This window comes from Carassius gibelio, chromosome A9 (genome assembly GCF_023724105.1).
Source record: "Carassius gibelio isolate Cgi1373 ecotype wild population from Czech Republic chromosome A9, carGib1.2-hapl.c, whole genome shotgun sequence".
NCBI classification, from domain to species: Eukaryota; Metazoa; Chordata; class Actinopteri; order Cypriniformes; family Cyprinidae; genus Carassius; species Carassius gibelio.
In genome coordinates, this window is record NC_068379.1 from 16,995,669 (window position 1) to 17,014,070 (window position 18,402).

The window sequence follows — 18,402 nt, forward strand, 5'->3', positions numbered from 1 at the left end:
AGGCTTGCAAAGGTAAGACACTGGAAACGCAAACTCGTTTGAATTTCACTGTGTTCCAAAGTTCAAACAAACTCTGACATTTAAATTTGTATAAACAAAGAAGAATGACGACATGTCGTGGAGCGACCCCTTAGCTAAAAACTTTTAAGCCACAAGTTTGCTCCATTGTGAGGAAATGCAGCAGACAGTATATTTTTATATTTTGTATTTATTATTATTTGTCGTATTTTACTTTGTTTTAGAAAAAAAAAAGATGCCACAGATTATGATGTATCATATCTGGACAGCTGCAGTATCTGAAGGAATTCTGCACACTCAATGGTAATCTTACCATGGCTGGTGAAGCCACCTGCAGGTCCATGGGTTTAAAGATAAGGCTCATCTTTGAAGACATCTGGATAATCTTGGATGTTTGAAGAGAAAAAAATTAGGTTAACTAACATTTCCCCAGTCAGAGAAAAAACTATTTATACAGAAATTTAAACACTGTGACATTAGTTTACACTTAAAATGCTTGCAGTGTTTTAAACTAGTTCTTTCCAATGAAAGTTTTTTTCCCTCTATAACAACCCCAATTTTGTAACATGCCGTCATAGCCTCGAGCAAAAACAGCAGCTATCAAATATGAAACTAAGTGTGAAGCAAACATTTGACACCCATCTCAATTGCACCTATTAGAAGATCTAGGTTTGTTCCCCAATGTCTTGCTGTGTCAAAGACTATTCTCTACGGTGACTTCTGCCAACAACTGTTTTAACATAAACATTTCTATTATAAACCAGTGAAACAAAGCTTCAAACTGTAATCCTTTGAGATCGCGGGTATGTGACTGCATTTTGAACAACATCAAAGTCAGTGGGTAAAAGATGGCTTAGTGAAAAGAATAGTGTTACTATGGTGAAAGAAATATAAGAGCTGCATATTTCAAGCAGATGGAACTGTTGATGTTATTATTATTTTTTTATATATATGGCTTTAAATTGATGGCAGTGAATTTGATGTTCATTGTTATGTATGTATCTAGTAGTGACTTGAACAAATTTTTCTGTACATGGAGAGACATTTAAACTTTTTAATGTCTTTTTTAACTCTTACACAATGTGCACATGCTGAGAAGCAATAAATGTTATGGAGCGAGGGATGTTGGATGGATAGATAAACAGATGGTCATAGAGAATTAAACAACATAACTGATGCATAGAAGGAGGGAGGGATGCATGAAGGGATAAATGTTTGGGGGGCTAAAAAATGAAAGGATGGATGGATGAAAGGAAGGGAGGGATTAAAGTAATGTAGAAACAGATGTAAAGAGAAATGGATAAATGTGGGGATGGATGTATGAAGGGAGGGAGAGATTAATCAATGGATGGATGGATAGAGGTATAGATGCATAGATAAATGGATGGACAAATAGATGCCTGGAATGGTAAATGCACCAGGGAAGTGGTAAAATGCTCTATAGCTGACAGACAAGATTCCATTTGACAATTCATGGGACACATGATCAAACTGTCCATACACTTTGGGTTGAAAACAGTGATATCTCCTGTTCTCCTCCATCAGTTTCTGCATTCGAATAAGGTTAAGTTTTGACTGAGACTATAACCCAACACTTCCGCAACTTTTTGAAGCATTGTTTTAAATTACATCATCTTAGGATTTGTATGAATGTGCTTCAGTGCAGTGATTTATAATACCATCACTAAATGTGTTGACTGTTCTCTGAAAACACAATAAATCACATTTCCTTTAAAGTGTTGAAGTGAAGCTATTATGCAAAAATAACAGTTTGTATTGTGGTATTGTGATACAAATTCACACCCAGTTGGAACTGCTTGAGAAATGTGGGAGTCTTTGAGTTTTTGGGAGTTCACATCCTGGGTACCAGAAAAAAGCACTCAAAAACTGTCAATAAGTAGGATAAAAGAAGAAAAGTTTGAATCTTATGTAACAGACAATACTCCCACTGTAAATATTTGAGCAGCACTAGTTTTTGGTTTAGTTTTTAGTTGTCCATTTACAGCACCTTCTCACAGATGTCATGCAGAACTGCGCACAAACATGAAGCCGGACGCACAATCATCATTTCACAGATTTGCAGGATCTTCTCGGCAAAGAAGTCACTGACCTGCAGGTTCATCTTAGAGTTGTTTTCCCTAATAGCCTCAAGCAACACACTGTAGTCTGGTTTTTGGAAGTTTGACTCCAGGGAATAGATCAGAAGTGATGCCCTGGACAGATTCACAATGACTGAGAAGTTACAGAATATTAATTGTAAAACTACACATACATTTTATGACTGAACTATTTGTGGTATATGTAGAAAATACTGATCAAGATGTTTTCCTCAAATAATGGAAGGTCATGAGCCAGAAATTCTGTGAGTTTAACATCAATAATAGATCTCAGCAACAGAATATCTTCATTCTCCTCTGGAAACTTTAGCTGTGACATGTTAAACACAGGGAGAGAAAGAGCCTTGACACTCAATAAAAGATTTGCTTGTGCTGTCACATTTCCAGGGTCTCCAGGGGGAGAGTGGCATTCAGCCCATTGTCTTTGCTCATTCTTTACCATCACAGTCATTTGCAACTCAGACCTCAGGGGTTTAGAGCATGGCTTTGTCTCCAAAAGTAATTTCAAGATGGCAAAAGAGTGCACTCTCGGGTGTGATGGTGCAAAGATTGCTGTGAAAATGACACAGGCGTATTCATTTCTGAGAACAGTAGAGATGACACAAGCAGGCGCTATTCAAATTTGGCACAACGAGAAAAGCAAATGAGAGCTGCAAGGTCAGGTTCCTCCTCTGCCTATTTCAGCTCTGTGAGATTTATTTTTGTGGCTTTAATATTTCAGTCACACTATAAACACATTCAGAAGTGTAAAAGTCGTCATGCATTCATTCCAGTAAAATACAAGCTGTCACTCCTTTCTTGCTTGTCCTATTCTATACACACAATATTTAGTTATTTAGGACAGTGAGTAATCCCAATGTTAGAAACATGGCTTAAGGTTCTATTTTCAGCAGCACAATGTACATTTAATCTGTCAAAATATAATGAATCCTTTGTTACCGAAGGATGTTGCTATTAATAAATGTAAATAAAGAATCAGTGTACCAAAGTGCCGTTTCTTGCACAACCAGCTAATTTTAATTCTTAAGGGTTCGAGGGAGGGTTGAAATATTAGCCTGTTCTCATTAGTGTTCATATAGAATTTAATATATATGTTGAAGTGTACATTTTTGCACATTTGGACATATGCTGTTGTTCCAATCGCCTACTGTGCTGGAGTGAGGAGCGAGGAGACGAGGAGTTAACACCAAAAAACAGTCTTTAATATTCCAATAAGGGGAACTCAGGGTAGTCAGGAGACACACACGTAGCACAGAGCTGACGTTTAATACCGGACAAGGGAGGATGGAACAGGCTAGAACTCAAATAGGGCAGATAATGAGGACGCATACAGGTGAGAGGAGCTCCTCCCCATGCTTTTACAGTCCATGCTTTCTCCCTCGCAGCAGGCATTCTAGCCAGCTCTCGCACCTGATCTGACGATCCCAGAGGCTCTGGCTCTGTGGCTGTCCTCAGCTCTGTCGCACTCCTTGGTGATGGCTCGTCGGTCAGGACAGGCTCTGGCTCTGGGCTCAGTGGTGGGCTCGGGCTTGCGCTCCATGCAGCGGTGAGATGGTGGGCTTGACTCTTGGTCTGGCTGTGCTCTTGATCAGGGATAGATGCTCTCCAGACTCCAGATAATAGCTTCCCTCCAGCTCAGTCCAGATGTGTCTGGGAGGTCGACAGGATGATAGTAATTCTTCCCCCAATCCAGAACAGTGAACTCAACCGCATACTCCAATAGGGAAAGGTCTTTGTGGGTGAGAGGGATAGAACTAAAAAGTCCATATTTGTGACAGCTGTGAAGTAAAATATGGTCTTACTGACACATCTAAAATCTAAAACTATTAACATAAACAGCTTTAAAATTCTAAAGTCAACAAGAATATATATATAATTTTCATTAGAAATATATTTTTATAGTTCAGTTTTACTAATGCATAGATAAGTTTGAGAAGGCAACACTGGAAAAATGTAAATTATAATAAAAAAAATTAAATAACAAAAATATATATTTTTTGTGCAAATGTTGACATTTTGAATATAAAGTTCTAAAGAATAGCTTTTATTTGAAAAAAAAAATCTGTTGTAACATTATAAATGTCTTTATAGTCAATTTTGGTCAATTAAATGTGTCCTTTCTGAATAAAAGTACAAATTTCTTTCAAAATAGAATTAATGCAGCAATGTGTCTAGAAACACCAGACAGTGCATTTGCGGTTCCCTGTTTACTAAAAATTGTTGGACATTAAAATGTTTTTTGTTTGGTCAGTAGCTGCTAGCATCATTCTTATTTGCAGCCAAAAGATGCCAAACTGCAGCCTTGGTCACTATGTCAACCATTGTGAGCTCAGCAGAAGTGATTATTTTGTTCTGCACAAATACAGAACAATGGGATTCACTCCTCCAAATGCAGTTGCCACTCTAAAAACTTTGTAGGGGGTGGGTGGCCTTTGTGACTCTGACAGGTGAAATGGCTTTTATTCAGATGTTGAGGTTTATCAGAACAGTAGAGTTAATGGAAAAACAGCATTCTTCTTGCTTGAGGCACATTGTGTATGTACTGCAGATGTTCCTTTGACCTGTCTTCTCTGATGGCCTATGGCATCCTTCAACTCTGTTCTCAATGTCTGAGTGTCAGTAAATAATATCTGTATGAGGATATTCTCTCTCCATACTAAATGTGGTTTTAGGTAAAATCAGTGCAATATTTATAAATCAGTGATCAAGAAATTAGCTAAGGTAGGGCCACATGAAATTCACCGCTTCAGGGGATCTGATCAGTGCTCATGCTGAAATGAGCATTCTCTATGGTGTCTATGGCAAACCTTGACTTTCTGTCTACCAGTCAAATAAAATTATAGTATAACGCATGACAACTGCAGTTTTCTAATGACATTTAAATCTGAAAAGCATGGTGTTTGAAATCATGCTTTATCGTGTTGTTACGGGCGCACGGACACCACCCTTAACATCAAGGAGAGACGCACACAGATCAGCTCGTGTCAAAGGTAGGGGTATGCTTGTTTAATAGAAAAATGAAAGATATGGTAACACAACAAAAAAAACAACTACAAAAGCGGAACGTTTTCTACAGCTGGGTGGACAGCAATCCCTATAAAGTTAAACAGCACGGCAGTGCATCAGCTCTGTTCTCCAGCTCTCTGTGTACGCACTCAGGTGTGGTTTCAGCAGCTCTTTATAGGGCTCCGCACAGGTGTGGATCATCTGTAATTAAGAGAAGGGACACTGCGTTCAAACACATGATTAGGATCAAACAGGGCTGGGGGACGTAACACCCCCACCCCAAAATGGTGACCTGTCACCATACTCTGGACACGACAAATACTCATTTTACTTATGAATATACGCGATGCAAATGACTTACCTTAGATCAGCAAGCCAAACAAACAAACAGTTAAAACAAATCCCCTCCCAAAAAAAAAAGAAACATAGCAGCTACTATATATATATATAGTATTGTTTTATTACTAACCATAACCTAGACGTCACGCAATTAAATTTTTCAAACGTATCCTCCTTTTCCTCTAAGACGAGAAGAACAAAAAAAAAAACACGATTAAGCATCCACCCTAGATAACGCATCTGCAATAACATTGTCTATCCCCCGGACATGCACAATTTGGAGGTTAAATGGTTGAAGCAGGAGACTCCAGCGCATTAACCTCCTGTTCGAGTTGTACATGCGATTGAGGAATTTGAGTGGATCATGGTCAGTATAGACCTTAATTGGATGTACCGTAGAACCTAAATACACTTCGAAGTGTTGAATAGCTAGAACTAAACCCAAGGTCTCTTGCTCAATAGTGGAGTACTTTCGCTGGGCAGAATTAAATTTCTTAGAAAAGAAACTCACAGGATGGTTTACATCGTCTACCCCTGACTGTAAAAGTACGGCACCGGCACCTACATTGCTGGCGTCCACAGCAAGCTGAAATGGTCTGTTAAAGTCTGGCGCAGCCAGCACGGGACTAGTCAGCAAGAGAGCTTTGACGTTTTCAAATGCTTTGTTACAAGACTCAGTCCACTCAAATTTAGTCTTGGGGCTCAATAAGTTAGTGAGGGGACAAACCACAGTTGAAAAGTTCTTGCAAAAACTGCGATAGTAGCCTGGCGACTCTGGTGGGACCCTATTTAGGGACCAACAGTGTTCTGTTCTTTAGGCATTAGAGATGAAGAGTGAGAGAGAGATTGGTTGTACTGATTGAAGCCCAGAATTCTTTAGGGTCACACAAATTTTAGCAAACTTCTCAGTTTCAATAGTTCAGGGTTTTCACAGATCTGCAATTCACCAGGCTGCTGAATTGAGTGTGAACTCTATTCATTGTCAGATTCATTTGGCTTTGATCCACAGATGAAAAGTGGTGAGAGGGGGAGAGGAGAAGGAACATGCAATGGGAACTGAGATGGAGTGGAAATGTTTCACTCCTCCGACCCTTGGTAACTCTGTGCTGATAACAATGGCAGGCAAAAAGGATCCGAGATAACTGCAGTTGGGAGTCATTCAGAATTGCTTTAACAAAGTTTATGAAGAGCGCAGAAACAGTGGCTCAGCAGAAGGAGCCAAAACATCTAGCTAAATGTAATGAGATATTAAATCAAAACAACAAAGGTCTTCACATTCACACAATCAAAGACCAAGAGAAATTTGAATCTTCAAATCATGTCACTAAAGATTCAGGCCATTTTTTTTTTTTTTTTTTTTTCAGATACAGGTCCTACCTTCAGGTTCCCTGTGGCAGTCAGAACACATTTGACAGCCCTGTTGCCATAATCATAGTGGTGCTGGGAAGAGAGCTGCTACAATCTTCACTGAGAGCGATCGTGCTCTGACAAATCCACAGGCATACAGCACAATCTCAGCTATCAGAGCATAGTCTGGCACCATAATAGCTACCGTCCGGAAGAGAGCCTGCAGGAGACAATCACAAAACATTCATAATCACAGAACAAGCACTATATGCTCCAATAAAACAGGGCAGAAACACACAGTGAACAGTGATAGCAAGAAATATATGGAATTACTTTTGGTTCAAAAAAATTAAGATAACTTTATAAAACTGAACTTAACTTTTTCAGAAACTATCAAAAATATGCCTTTACAAAAGAATAAAAACACAATGAAAATGAAAAAACTACCAAAACACTAATGATGACGCTAGGAAGTAGCGTGGAATGATGGGATTTGCTGTCTTCTACCCAACCGCTGACGGCCATCAATCAGACGGAAAGATAAATCATGGATTTAATGGATGCAATGACGCGATAAGACTATGGATCAGACGCGTCCTCGCGCGGGTCTAGAGACGCGATGCCCCGCGTTTGGCGTGTATGCCCCATAATACTAATATTGTTGATCGTTATAATAGCATATGTTTTCTGTAAAGATACGAATCAAAAAACTCACCTCTAGAGTAAAACACATGCAAGATCGGCATCTCTTTCTAGTTGAAGTTTGTCACGAAGCTCTCTCCATCTATAAAATGCAACAACGATATTGATCATCGCTCTCCTCTTGTCCCAAACTCTTGGCCCGTACACTTACGTTTATGGGAGCTGTCCTTGTCGACAGAACCAGCAGCAGACGGTAAACAGTAATTATGTTCCATAATTAAGTAACACAATCCAGCATAAAACGTGCAAGAAGAAGTAAATAAGGAACTTCTTGAAGCAAGCTAGTGGTTTGCTGGATGCTAGACACTACTTCCGCATTTGTCCAGGACACTGTTGTCATGTGGTTTCTACGTCAGTAAAGGCGGTAATAGCCTAAAGGGTAACTAACGTCATCGATGGTCGACTGCACTGCCCCGTGTCACTGTTTAGAATGGGAATTTTCTCATAATTTACAAGTAGTTGAAAACATTAGCGATATTGTTAGTGATCAGCTGGACAAAATATATAACACTAGCCTATTGGCTTTTGGATATATTACTGCAAATATCTTACAAATTGTACCTTTAACCAGATTGACTCCATTGTGAAAAAGGCCCAGCAGAGGTTGTACTTCCTTCGCCAGCTGAGGAAGTTTAGTAATCAGGAAGTTTAGTAATCAGCTGGACAAAATATATAACACTAGCCTATTGGCTTTTGGATATATTACTGCAAATATCTTACAAATTGTATCTTTAACCAGATTGACTCCATTGTGAAAAAGGCCCAGCAGAGGTTGTACTTCCTTCGCCAGCTGAGGAAGTTTAACCTGCCACAGGAGCTGCTGAAGCAGTTCTACTCCACCATCATTGAATCCATCCTCTGCACTTCAGTAACTGTCTGGTTCAGCTCAGCTTCTAAATCTGACCTCAGAAGACTACAGAGGGTAGTCCGGACTGCTGAGCGAATCATCGGTACAACCCTCCCTTCTATTCAAGAACTGTACTTATCCAGAGTGAGAAAAAGGGCTGTCAAAATCACTCCTGACCCCTCACATCCAGCACACTCCCTCTTTGAACTGTTGCCATCTGGTCGACGCTACAGAGCACTGAGCACTAGAACGACCAGACACAGGACCAGTTTCTTCCCTCAGGCAATCCATCTTATGAACAGCTGATAATAACTGTGGAACACACTACACTTTATATTTATATACACATACACTTTATTTATCTAACACACATACTTAGAATACACTTAAATTTTGCACATAATATATATGTACATACATAACTGCATTTTGTAATATACCTGCCTACAATTGTCATTTGTATATTGTCATTCACTATCTACTTATTTGTATTTTTTATTCTTTTATTATGTGTTTTATGTTCTGTCGCTGTCATTCTGTTGTACTGCGGAGCTTCTGTCAAATTCCTCGTATGTGTAAACATACCTGGCAATAAAGCTCATTCTGATTCTGATTCTGATTCTGAACAAAGAATGAAACATATTTGAAGAGCCTGTTAATTTTTATTTTATTTTTTTTTTCATTTTCATTGTGTTTTTCTTCTTTTGTAATGGCATATTTTTCTGAAAAAGTTACATTCAAATTCATAAAGTTTCGTAAATTTTTATTGAAGTAAATGTAATTCCATAGAAATAAAGAAACATTATATGAACACTATCAATACACAATATTAGCAGAAAGCATTTAATCACTTTAACGATAAATAATCAATTAACAGTGAAAACAATAATCATAAGATATTCCACTTTGCATTATTAATTGTTACGTTATATATATATTACCTGTAATTCTGCATATTTAAAATCATGTTTTTAATAATACATAAATCACATTTACAGTTGGGCATGTGATGGCTGAAGTATGACACACTCAAAAAAATTTGCACATTCCGTGAGCACAGAAAATCATAGAACTTGGTTCTCTAAAGTACATTGCTTTAGGCTGTCAGGTTCAGAGTGTCCTGTATATCCAGAGTTCATGCGATAAAGACAGCACAAGTAGGGTTCAGTTTCAGCTCTGTGCCCTCAAATTGGAGCATCTCAGCATGGGCAGAAATACCTGCACGGGGAAAATAAAAAAATAATGTATGCATCCAAACCTAAACTAAAGAAATTTCATTAGATTGATAGATTTGTCTAATTGAAGCATCCTAACACTTGATTTGACTAGACTCATCATGTTCAGATGTAGACGTCTTTTAAGTTTGATAGCATATGGGAGATTGGGAGTGGAGGGGGGATCTGCAGGTCCATTGATTAAACCTTAAAATCCATTGAAAACACAGTTGACATTTTAACTCAAAATGTGCACACAAACACACACCTCTCTGGATGGTTAGAATTTGCTGAGCCACCATGCACTGAAAGCACTCTCAGATCAATACAGTTGAACTCGTCAAAGCAGGCCTAGGCACCGGACGACAACAATCCCCGGAAGAGACCAAGTATCTTTACCATGACTTAAAGCAAATGTAGTCTGAACAGTCCTGTGCTGCAAGATAACTGACAAAGGGTGAGCAGGATGACATTAAATGCAAACTCTTTGCAATTCTAAGCTCTCTGATTAAGATACAGCTGTGGTTCCCTGATAGTACCGATGCTGTATGGCAAAAGCATTGCAATCTTCGCTAGCAAACCAAACTGAAAGGAAAACTAGCATGCCTGTTAAATGTTAGATATAGTGCGGTCTAAAAGTCTAATACCACTAAAGAAAATAATTATGCTGTGCTTTTATTTAAAATTTTCTAATACAATATTTTTAATTTAACATTCATTTTAAAATGTATTATTTGTTTTGATCCTTTTTTTGATTTACTGACAGCAGAACTAAAGCTGACATAAACTACAAACTTATTTATTTGTACATACAGATAATTAACATGATATACTCTCATAATGAGCTAGAAAAAATATATATTTCAAAATAATAAAACTTTTAATTTTTCCAGGTGTAAATACAGTAAAAATCTTAGATCATTGTGGCCTTGTGGACTCCCCCACTGTATCTCCCCCAGAGTAATGTTTACCTGAACTGAACTGTGATCTGAATAATTCAGATTTACATATAACTGGGCTAACTATTCACGACATGCATCATAATTACAGACTCCGTAACACTAACCTTAAAGAATTTGCCCAGTGCAATGTAGTCCAGGCCATCAGCGCAGTTAAAGATCACACAATGCTTAGTACTTACCGTAGCTATGGCTTGAGCCAAATCTTTGATGGTTTCGGTCTTGCCTGTACCTGCAGGACCCTCTGGGGCTCCGACAAGATGTAAGAGTAAAGCTCTGAATAGAGTTCTGGTAAAGAAGACATTTTAAAAAGGTGCATCAAGGTATAATGTAAAATATATATATATATATATATATATATATATATATATATATATATATATATATATATATATATATATATATATAATAAAAACATTTAATGAATTTAATAATATTAACAGATAATTCAGAATGTTTAATTTTGAGAGATGAAAATAACACTTTAGTATAGAGACCAATTCTCACTATTTACCAGTTGCTTATTATTAGCATATTGGATGTGAATTACTTATAAAGCACGTATTATGCATTTCTTATATTTTACATCCTTAATCTGTCCCCAATACCTAAACTTAACAACTACCTTACTAACTATTAATAAGCAGGAAAATAAGGGGTTTAATGAGGCAAAAGTCATAGTGGTTCAAGTAAACCTGAGACACACATAGCACTGTCTGACCCGGCCAGACCATGACCCAACTGATCCTTAGGTCTCTGGGATATGCTTTAAATGCCTCTCCGATCACTTTACAGTCAGGAGTCAAGGATCAGTTAGCAATATTTGACATTTCTTAGAATGGCAGAGACATGAATATGAAGACTGATATTGAAATGCACACTAAATTTTCCGGTTGTATTCATGATCCCAAATAGAAATTTTACTCCTTTAGGGTTCCATAATGTTTAAGGTAAACAAAGTTGAGATATTTGTGTTTTTCAATTTGACATCTAATTAAATAATTCTGCGGTGTGAAGAGGAAATTTAAGTTTGTGAAAAGAAGGTTGTAAATACATTTGCATTTCACACTGATATTATAAAGATTTTTTTTTTTATAAGTAGAAATTTATATATATATATATATATACACATATATATATTATATAGCCCTAATGCTTCAAAGTGCTTCCAAAAATATGAAAAAGGCCAAAGTGGGCGAATGCTTTTTAGAGGCACCATACAGTAAATCACTTTATTATTAACTCTCTCAAACCCCCAAAACTATCATTGTTCAGCCACAAGCAATCACCTGTGTGAATTAATGAACAAGCCAGGCTAAACTGAATCAAATACAAGAAAAAAATGTCCATTTCTGCTATTCAGAAATCCACTGACTCAGTCATTTCTATACCTTGTGTATGGAGCGGAGCATGCCATTCTCCAGCTCCAGGAGCCATTTCTCCACCTGCCCATGAGCTTTAGATGTACAAATGAAATCTAGCAGTTCCACCACTTCTCCTTCACTGCTTCTCATATGAGTCATGTCCAAAACATCAGTGAACACGACGTTAGCAGTACCCTCAAAACACTTTTTCAGGTGGGGCTGCACCCTGGAACATAAAGTCGGCGGTGAACTGTTGCTCGTTTCCAACGCAAGTTCGATATTTCATTCGAGGTGACATGCAAAACCAGTTACACCAGAATTACATTTCAGGAACACCTTTGTGACACACACTTCTGCAAAACATCTGCTGCAGTTTGGATTTGTTATTTCTCTAAAGTTAGAATTTCCTCTCAGATGTAATAGAAATGCAGGAGACACAAAAGATGAATGAGAATGACACAGGGAGAGAAAGAGAAAGAGAGCAATAGAGAAGTGGTCAGAACTGTTAAGAAAAGCAAGGCCAGCCAAGGCAAAGCTTCCGAGTTTATGAAACCAAAAGCTTTAGTAGTTCAGTTTGAACTTGCATTTGAGGCATCATTATTCATCATGAAACAAAAACCCGGGGTGAAATATAACAAGATTTGCGTATACATGCCTGCACAGGGGAACCACAGCAGAAAAACTAGGTCGGAGTGTCACAGGAAGAAAAAAAAAAAGCACTTATAATTAAATTCCCTCAGTAAATACTGGGTTTTAAGGGGTTCAAATTGGGTTTTCTGAGGCTTAGGTGAAGCTAAATTGCTTTTCATTTGTCCTTCCCTGTTCTTTTTGAGGCCTCAAATACTAAATGTTCTTGTAGGAAGCAGTGGTTTGGTAGGCGGTATAACATCAGTTGGATGTGCCCTGGGAGACATGCCAAAGTAGGCTATGTGAAAATATAAGATATATTCATAAATATCACAGGCTTGAGATTAAAGCTCTGCAGAGTGAATGCTGTGTTTCTTATTTCATGTTACAGAAAATTACATCCAGCCTACATTCTACATCAAGGTGAAAATTCTTGCATATGCTAAACCCTCAGAAATCTTGGGACTTCGCAGCAGCTTGAAGACACTGATATCCAATAAATTCTTACTAGTCATTTGTTTCACAGATAGGATATGATAAAAAAAGACCATGTTCAAATTATATTTCAGATGATGAGTTGCAGCGATACAGTTTCACTCCCTGTTATTCTTCATGAAAATTCAGAAAAAGAAATCACATCAAAAACTGACCCAAACTTGCGTCATCTTAAGGTTTTTTTAATTATTGATATAGCACAGATTGCTCTATAGTTCTTTCCAACATTCAGTTAAACAGTCTGGCCTTATTATAAAGCAACAAAGTGATCCCAGACAGCAAGAATATTGAAGACAGAAATCTTCAAAATCAGATCCCCTTAATGGCTGACAAACAATATTCCTCAAACCTTTAAATCATATTGTTTAAGGCTCTTTTCCTTTGAGGATATGGAGAAAGTGTGAGATTACTGTAACTCACACCACACTAAAAGTGCAAACCCACAGAAATCCTGACTCTTCAGGATTCAGGAACAGGAACATTAGCTTCAGGAACATTTGTAACTGCACCAGTGGATATGGATCCAACAGAATGATCACTAGTAGTTCACCAAAATGGGTTTTTCAATGGTCAGTGCTTTTACTTAACAGAAAGCATGTTCACAGAAGAAAGTTATAATGCCAATATATTGTATACCGTTCAAAAGATTAGGGTCAGAATTTTGTTGTTGTTGTTTAAAGAAATACTTCTATTTCAGATAAATAAATATTTTAACCTAATTAACCATAAAATAACACTTGAAAATAAGGTATTAGCGTTTCGACAAATAAATAAAAAAATAAAATTAAGCAGCACAACTGTTTCCAACATTGATAATAAGATGAAATATTTCTTAATCATCAAACAACATATTAAAATTATTTATAAAGGATCATGTGACAGTGAAGACTTGAATAATGGTGGCTGAAAACTATATTGAAAAAGAAAATGTAATATTATTTCACAATATTATACGTAGTTTTTTTAGTGTATAAATAAATGAAGCCTTGGTAACCGACTGGTTTGAGACTTCTTTCATTAAAATCAACCCCAAGCTTTTGAACATTATTGGATGTAACGACTCGGTGATTGCGCAAGATGCCACAACATTATTAAAATGAAAAGAAAAATTAATTTACACAATATTTTCTCAAAATTCACACACACACACACACACTATATATATATATATATATATATATATATATATATATATATATATATATATATAAATTTATTTATTTATAGTTCTTAGGTGCTCTAAATGGTTGAAAGGGTGTTCTGGGTGGTTGCTTACAGCCAAAAGAGACCATCAACAAGTCTCTACAATATGTCTTTTGATATGGTTTGGGTTCTTCTTTCAATATACAGTACAGTAAGTCTCAAGTCAAGTCAAGTCCGCTTTATTGTTAATTCTTCCACATGTACAGCAAATACGTAAAGCTAATTAACACTGTGATACTCTAAGACAGTAGATCATAAAAATACAGATATATACAGATTAAATATAAAATAGGATATCTATGGGATTCAAACATTTTCAACATTTCTCCTCAACATTCCCCTTAGTATTTTCCCTGTCAGCCAGTGCAAGTTAAACCCTGAACTTTAATTCTTAGGGGTTTGTTTGAATCTTAGGGGTTTAATTGTGTGAATTATCTTCTATATCAAGCACCGCTAACAATTTAGTAGATCATTAAAGTGCATATTTGACCGTAACAGGACTGACCTCTAAAGGAATCCTCTGGATCGTGTGTGAAGTTTTCAAGTTCGACTGTAGTTCAGAAACCTAAAAAGCATGGAAATCATGAGCAATGAAACACTGTCAGAGATTGTTCAGACAAATCCAATGATGAAAAGATGATAGCTTTCACAAAAGAGTTAATTTATTAAAAGTGTCTCCCTCTAGGAAAACTCATCTTTTGCTGTCTGATTTTCAAACGTTTCTCCAAAAGTTGTATGAAGGCCATGTCCTTCATTAAAAAAAGAAGGAAACAACTGGATCTCCTGCCCCCCTCCCTTTCCACCCCTCACAGATGCTGCTCACCTGTAAAGAGATAATAATTGCTTTTTCCCCTTTTCGGATTGCTATTGATTTTCTATTACATACGGTGACTAGATGTCACGTTGACAGAGAGATTGAAGTTTAACGATCACTTTTGGATGACAAAAAGGCCTGAGTTGCTTGACAGGGACTGAGAGGATGTAATGAGGGGTTGTTAATAACCAAAGCCTCCACAAAATAACCCTTTTAAAACATGAAAAGACATCACTGGGTGACTCTAATGAAAGAGAGAGCGGATGTTTTATGCCAATTACTCTTTTAATTACTCTCCCTCCCTCTCCGTCACACTGAATTACATTAGAGTGAGAGGGTGAGTGCTGCCAGAATGCTTCTGAATGAAAGGATGCTGAGAATCATCCGCTTCCTTTCACGGGGTGCTGAAACATGCAGGTGGGCTGCCCAACAGTGCCAGATATTCACAGTTACTGATCGCTTTTCCTTCATGAATGCATTCCCTTTCATCTACAGTAGCATTATGCCTCTGGATTCAGAATAGCTTCATATGTGCCTCAATGTGTCTTTAGCAAAATAAAAACTGGGCTCAGATCTGCATGTAATATGCTGATGTTTCCCCCAAGCACCCCACTGATATTATAAGCAAGCCGTTCTTTATGTACTGCTGTACTGTTGCATGAAAGAAGCTTTCCTGTAAAGCAGCAACAGGCAAAAACACCTGCCTTCCAGCTGAAATAATAAGTGTTTGCTTCTCCAAGAAAAGCCATTATGTGAAAACCGTAGAGTGCTGTAGGACTTATTCAAAAAGAAAACATCCTTAAAGAAACCCTGAATTTTGAAACCAATTACAGAATGTTTATCTCTGTTTCTGTCAATTGGGGAAAGTGTGAAACACATTAGAAAAGAGTAAATAAAATCTGGAGGTGTTCAACAGCTTTATGGGTACCACAGATGAAGAGAGACACCTAGTGGACATTCTGATATCGCCGTCAGTAGTATATGATTACAGCTTAAGCACAAAGCTGTTTTTCAACAACATGCTTACCAGCATAATCACTTTAGATACATGTAGAACTAAATATGTGACTTTATTAAATTTCCATTACAGAGAATGTTTGTCAACTGTCAGAAAATAGTCTCTAAAGAGATAAATTAGTATAGTGCTGAGGTTTTCTGAACCTATGGACAGTTTGGACACAAATGATCTCAAACATTGTGGAGGGAGGCAGCATGCCTCGTGCTGCTCGAAGACCTTGTTTTCTGCACATTCTCACATTTGATTCCCTCCAGACAAAATCCATAATTCCTTTTTGAAGGCAGAACCAGGCAACCTTTTCTTTTCCTTGTAGAGGAGGACAACAGATATTGATGTATCTCAAAGCACTGTGACTCGGCTTGCCAATTACTTGCTGAAGAGTCTCTAGATGAGTGATTGTGTTTGGGTGTGTGTCTGATAGTCATCTCATTTGTCATGAACACACTATACTTTCACACAAAAGACATGTCAGAAGTTTCTTCAAAGTGATATTCTGATCTAGAAATAAACAAACCCAAATTCATGTTGATATTTTGTTGCGTAAGGCTTTCTGTCTCGCCAAGCTGACTTGTTTCATAGTGTCCCTCTAGGTTTTATCCAGACCAGAGCAGTAAAGCAACGTCCCTCTTCAGGCATCTGCCATGATGTCTGGGAAACTGGAGATATGCTCAAGGTAGAGCCAGGTGCCCTGAACCTTTAATCACTTCTCCATAATTTCCTGCAACAAAAGCAGCTTATACTCTCCCAGTCCCTGAAATACATGCATACAGATACACAGTGAATACAATCTACACAAATAGCTAAAAACAGCACTTTTCTGTAACAATTTGGGCTCACTCTTATAGAATTTTTATAATTTTGGTGCTTCGAAATCAGGATTAAAAAGTATGTGATCAATTTTAAGCCATTGGAGCTATTAAATCTACATGGTTCATGGTCAAATTAGTGCATGCAAGATTTTGTTATCATGCGATACTAAATCATGTTCTAATGTAAATGCTAATGTCACTGTTACTGTCAGCCCGATTGTTGGAAAAAAATAGCTTGTTTCACATGCAAATATAGAAGAAGCATGGGCATAGACCCTTTCTAATGAGATATAAACCCCAGTAAGGTTTTGCTATGCCCTGTAAAATTTTCAGATTTTTCAGAGAGGTGAGCTTCCAGATGCAGTGGAAGAACCTGGCCAACACAGACATCCTCCTCTGAGGCCTTTAGGAGAAAAGGACACAAGGCCTCCTAATGGCGCTCACAGAGACCGGGGTTACAAAGCACCTGCCAAAACAAATCTTCTCCATAATTAATGAACAGCCCATAGAATCTGCACTCTCATAACTCCCCAGAAACACAGCAGATTTCAGCTCATTGCATGTTCTTTATTAAACAACATGTTTTGGAGATTTGTCAGTGACTCACTTGTTATTGAACTCTTGGTGACCCTGTAACATGTGAGTGACCACTTTCTGCAGGAGACCCTCTGCTAGCTTTACAAGGGCATGGACCAGATCATGAGAATGCACTTCAGACATGCCCAAAGGTATTAAGATTGTGGTCATAAGACTGCCAGAATATGAACTGGTTCAAATCATTTAAATAACCATTAACCGTCAGGGTATTGTATTGGATCTCCCCTGTCAGCTGCTGTTAGCGTGTCACCTCCATCATCAGCTACTTGAAGGAGAGCTGCTTCTGCAGGAACGGTATTATCCTCCTCAGCTTGCTGGGACACCAGTGGAGCATACTTATCATAGAGACAGACATGCTCAAAGTCTCAGCACTTTCTATGTGTATGACACGTCTGACCTTCTCCTGCTGGGCCTCCATGACAGAAATGACAATAATCAGAGTAAAGACTGCTTTTTAAAGGAATGGCAACTGTGTTTGGTTAAAGCAGCTGATAATATTTAGATTATGCAACCTAACTAAAGGTAATCTTTGTACAGTGTTAGAGAAGTGATATCACATTATGTTCTCTCTTTCTCCCTGAAGATAATGTAAACTTTTTTTTGTGCCCAAAACAAAAAAAATATATAGAAATATATATAGATGTCAACACAGTTAACCAAGATCTGTTTCAGAATGAACAATCTATGTGATTCAGTTTCATTAAATGGTCTGTTTTCACTGGGGAAGACGTTTTGAATTCTGAACATATATTTTGTTTTCAAGTACACTGAGCTCTTTTATCTCAAAACATCAAGGGAAATTTGATTCCTCATGAAATGTTCCCTTGAATATTAATATAGCTACCAAACCACACAGCACAAGCGAGATGTAACATAAAATTAAAAAAACATATGTTTACCCATTCTGGGTATATCTTCGTCTCTAC

At 37.5% G+C, this 18,402-nt stretch overlaps 1 pseudogene; it reads right to left on the reverse strand.

Annotated features, from left to right (window-relative positions):
• The window catches only part of LOC128019357 (dynein axonemal heavy chain 7-like), a 46,084-nt pseudogene extending 28,190 nt beyond the window's left edge, over positions 1-17,894 (reverse strand).
• Between the last annotated feature and the right edge of the window lie 508 nt (positions 17,895-18,402).